Consider the following 4,797-nt stretch of genomic DNA (forward strand, 5'->3'; position numbering starts at 1 on the left):
ACTGCTCTTACCAGCAGAAACCAACAAAATTCTTGAGCTTAGTGCTAGAAGACTAACCTACTACCACCAGTGGGGCCAAAATAAGACCCTTACAAGAGACAGAGAGAAGGGGCAGGGGGAACCTTAAGTCAGAGTTACCACACACAAATTCTCTTGAAATTTACAAATCTGAAGATACAAGCAAATACTACTATGAGTGCTTGTCCTAGATGTGCCTCCCCACCACTCCCACAATAATATATGTCAACTTAGCTGGGCCATGATTCTCAGTGGTTTGGCAGTTATATAGTAATGTAAGTTGGCAGTTGTATGATACTACCCATGATGTGATAAACCAATTGGCTGTAAAAGGGTTAAGGGTGGGATCTTATCTGATGTCAGAGGAGTTTCTCCAGAGTGTGGACTGTGGCACCTTTTGTCTTTCAAGAGATAGAAAGAGAGAGAAGGGAGCAGAGAACAGAAGAATCTACTACCACCAAGAAATATGAGCCAGGAATGGAGTGTTCCTTGGACCTGAGGTCCCTACACTGAGAAACCACTAGTCCAGCCTCATAAACTCTGAAAGAATAAATTCCTGTTGGTGAAAGTCACCCATCTGTGGGAAGTCTATCAAAGTAGCACTAGACAGCTTAGTGCTAAAGCACAATTGGAGACATTTGCAAGACCTGTTAGGATCAAGTTTTAGTTTCTTATAAGTTGAACTGCTATCTTTCCTCTGGATTCCTTAAATGATTGTCAAATGCAGTATTACCTATACCTAGAAATAACAAGCAGACAGAAAGAAAGTATTAACAAATCTCAAACAACACACACACACAAAGAGAAAGAGATTAATAAAGGTCTCAGAATGTCACCCCAAAACTCTGCTCAAAAATCCAAGGGTGCTGACCTTGTTAGTTTCCCAGGGTACATGGAAAATGGTGAGGTACAACAAAACCTTTCCTCTGACACCAGTTCTTGTCCTTGACTCAAGAGGTGTCGCAGCAGGAAAGACAGCCTTGGATCCCATCTTCATTGCCATCTTGCACTAGGGGAGAAAAGATTCCATGTTCAAATATGTTCTACAGAGACCCATACAAAGAACAAAAAACAAATCATCACAAGTGGGGGAACCATCAGTGTGCACACAGTCCAGAGGTCAGCCGTGAACTTCTAAGCTGACCTGTCTGCCTTGAATTTAACTGACCCAGAAGATCCAAAGCCACTGCTTTGACTGAATTTTTTTTTTCTGGATTCTATTGATTAATCAGAGATTCATGCCTAGTTCCAGTCAGTTCATAAACTCCTTTTCATTACCTGGCTTTAAACACTGACAGAAATTGGAGCTCTTTGAGCTATCTGATCTTCATGCAGCGCGTTTTACACCCATTGAGCCATGAGTTTGATAAGGCCAAGGTGTTCATTTAAAATAGAAAATACTGAACCATGTAAGATGTTGACTTAAATAGCTATCACGCCAATTGTGATCTTTGGACATCAGCCAGTTTCTTCATTGTCAAGTTTGATAGTCTTTTCTCTCTTGGCTCATCTTTGAGGTCTTCCTGACCTTCCTTAAAACATTTGATTCATATTAAAACTGCCATTTTATGTGGGGAAGGATTCCCAGAAACATGTTGCAAAGCTTCAATGAATTGGGAAGATGCCCACTTGCGTTTTGCTAAAATGCGACATTAGCCCTGAGCTGAGAGTCATTTTTTCCATGGCACAGAAAGTATCCTTTCTTGAAGACCCCTTAAGGAGACCAAGACAAATGTATTGCTGAGAGGGTTTGTCTGCAGTCATCTAGTGATCACAGAGACAAATTTAAACACATTTTGTTTGGAATAAACCCATGTATGTATGAACTAGAACCCTCATAGCAATACATTTATTTTTCAACCAACCCTTACAATTTGAGTACCTTCCAACCTATGGGTCCCCTCTTCTACCCTGTTTCCCCGAAAATAAGACAGTGTCATATTAATTTTTGCTCCTGAAGATGCAATAGGCATTATTTTCAGGGTGTGTCTTATTTTTCCATGAAGAAGAATACAGTACACATTTATTGTTTATTGTTTTATTAAAAGAGACCTCACACTTCCGGTCTGCTCTGGCTGCGCTGCAGCCAACAGTAAGCTGCACGGTGCCCGCCGCTATGGTCCAGAGTCCAGGGTTACGGTAGCTTCGGAGGGGCTTATTTTTGGGGAGGTCTTATTTTCAGGGGATGCCTTATATTTCAGCAAGAGGCAAAACTGTAAATAGGTCTTATTTTCTGGGGATGTCTTACTTTCGGGGAAACAGGGTAGTACCATATTGGACACTATTCTGATAGAATGCATAGAGTTTTTGTTGGCTAATTTTCTGAAGTAAATCCGAAGGCCTTTCTTGATCTGGAAGTGCTGCTGAACCCTGCCCACCATGAGCGACCCTGCTGCTATTTGAAATACAGTGGGGTAGCTTTCAGCATCATAGCAACACGCAAGCCAGCACAACACGCAAGCCACCTTCAAAGCCCAACTTAAATGAGGAACTACTCAGATCCCTACTGCCATTTCTGTAACTTTCTGACCTACTATGGATGTCTCTCAAACATCTATTATTTGCATGCTTGCCCAGTGGAATACAGTCATCTAAATAATGTATAAAAACCTGCGAACACTGAGCCTCCGGTTTCAGCATGCATTCCCTCAGGAAAAAGCTGGGCCAGACCACAAAGACTGGCCCTCCTTTGAAGAAGGCTGAAAATGACAACTCAAACCTGGCTCATGTCACCACCAGTGTGGTTTTCTGCCATAGAATAAGCACACCATGAAAAATTATAAAATTAAGCAAGAGGGTGGGATGAGGGGAGGAAAGCGAACTAATAAAATTCTTTCTTGCACAAGAATTTAGTTCCATTTACTAGTTCCTCTTTATAATGGGATTCATAGAGAGATGGAAAACTAATTTGTTCTGTAAAGTCTCACCCACATCACAATAAAAGGGTTGTTTTGTTTTGCTTTGTTTTAAGTCATCTATATGACACCAAATGATCAACAATTACTTTTTTAAAAGATGAGACTGTAAGGGGACAAGGAAACTAGAGTAATAGAAATGGAACAACCAGAAAGGAAATATTGATAATACACACACATTATAAACAATGTGGCTGAAAAGTTGGGGTAGAGATTGTTGAATGGGAACTTAACTACTGTGTAAACTTTCACTAAAATGGTGATTTCAAATCAGCAGCAACTGGAGCAGGGCAAAGTGAGACCGGTCAAAGTCAGATTGGGGCCCCTGGTCTGGAGGTGGCAAGAATGGCCAGGATAAGAAAAAGGATTATGAGCCTCTGTTACCAACCAGAGTAGGATAAAAGAAGAAGAAAATAAAGGGACAAGAAACTGCCTCTATGACCCCTCACGCTCAGTATCAGTTAAAGTTACTAAAGCTAGAGAGGATCAAAAACTATCTTCTTATGGAGGAAGAGTTCATTGGGGATCAGGAGCAGATGGCGCCACTAGAAGAGAAGTAGGGGAACATAGGTCAAAGGTGGACGATCTAAGGGGGGCCCTGATGTCAGTGGGGACTTTGGAGGGGATCATTAATAGCAACCACGCCATCATGTCCACGTTGGTCGGCTCCGAGCATGATGTCAGCCATCCGTGGTTCATAGACAGGGATCTGCTGGAGCTGGGCTGCGCAGTCCTGTTCAACCACAGGTGCATGCAGTGATCAGGTGCTGATGGATGACACCGACCCATGGTCACAGTGATGAAGGGAGAAAGGGCCCCCAGAAGACCTATGCTGACATGGGTTGAAGGGGCTAGACAACCAAGTTCTGGAAATTAAGGAGTCTGTGACGCTTCCTTTCACTCATCCTGAGTATTATGAAGATATGGGGATAAAGCCACCTAAGGAGGGGGGTCATCCTCTATGGCACCCCTGGCACAGGTGAAACCTCACTGGCCAAAGCAGTTTGCAAACAAACCTTGTCCACACTCTTGCGTGCGGTTGGCTCTGGGCTTATTCAGAAACACCTGGGCGATGGCCCCAAGCTCGTGCGGGAGCTCTTTCGCGTTGCTGAGGAGCAAGCACCGTCCATATCGTCTTCACAGATGAGATGGATGTCCAGAGATAGACAACTCCAATTCAGAGTGTGAGAGAGGGATTCAGTGAACGATGCTGGAGCTCCTGAACCAGCTGGATGGGTTTGATTCCGGGGATAACGTGAAAATGATCATGGCCACCAACCAGATAGAAACCTTAGATCTAGCCCTGACCAGGCCAGGCCGCATGGACTGATGAGAAGATGAAGAAGTGCCTCTTTCAGATTCACGCAAGCCTGCTGACGCTGGCTGATGATGGTACCTTGGATGACTTGACCATGGCTAGAATAATCTCTCCGGTGCCATCATCAAGGCTATCTGCACAGAAGCGGGGCTCGTGGCTCTGAGGGAACAGAGGGATGAAAGTCACACATGAAGACTTCAAAATGTCAACAACAACAAAACATTCTCTACAGAAAACAAGAAGTCATCCCCACAGGACTCTGTCTCTAAGGCAGGGGTGCTCACACTTGGTCAGCATGCGAGCTACTTATAAAATGATCAAGACAAAATGATCTACCAACTACAAAAATGCAAAACGTATATTTCTTTATTTTTTATTACATTTATTTATAAATGCATTGAGAATTTCTTATATGTACAATGTATATTTATGTACCTTGCATAACCACATGAGTCCATATTGCACAACACAACACAATTAACTAGGTACATTTTTTGTCATGACCTGAGTTTACTCCGATGACTTGCACTGAATGGAATGAGCCAG

General features: G+C 43.0%; 1 pseudogene; it reads left to right on the top strand.

Moving 5' to 3' along the window:
* Positions 1-3,268: 3,268 nt before the first annotated feature.
* On the top strand, positions 3,269-4,520 carry LOC101643165 (annotated as a pseudogene).
* Positions 4,521-4,797: the final 277 nt, after the last annotated feature.

Source organism: Echinops telfairi, unplaced genomic scaffold (assembly GCF_000313985.2).
Source record: "Echinops telfairi isolate 266 unplaced genomic scaffold, ASM31398v2 ScPeMD7_70;HRSCAF=299, whole genome shotgun sequence".
Lineage (NCBI taxonomy): Eukaryota > Metazoa > Chordata > Mammalia > Afrosoricida > Tenrecidae > Echinops > Echinops telfairi.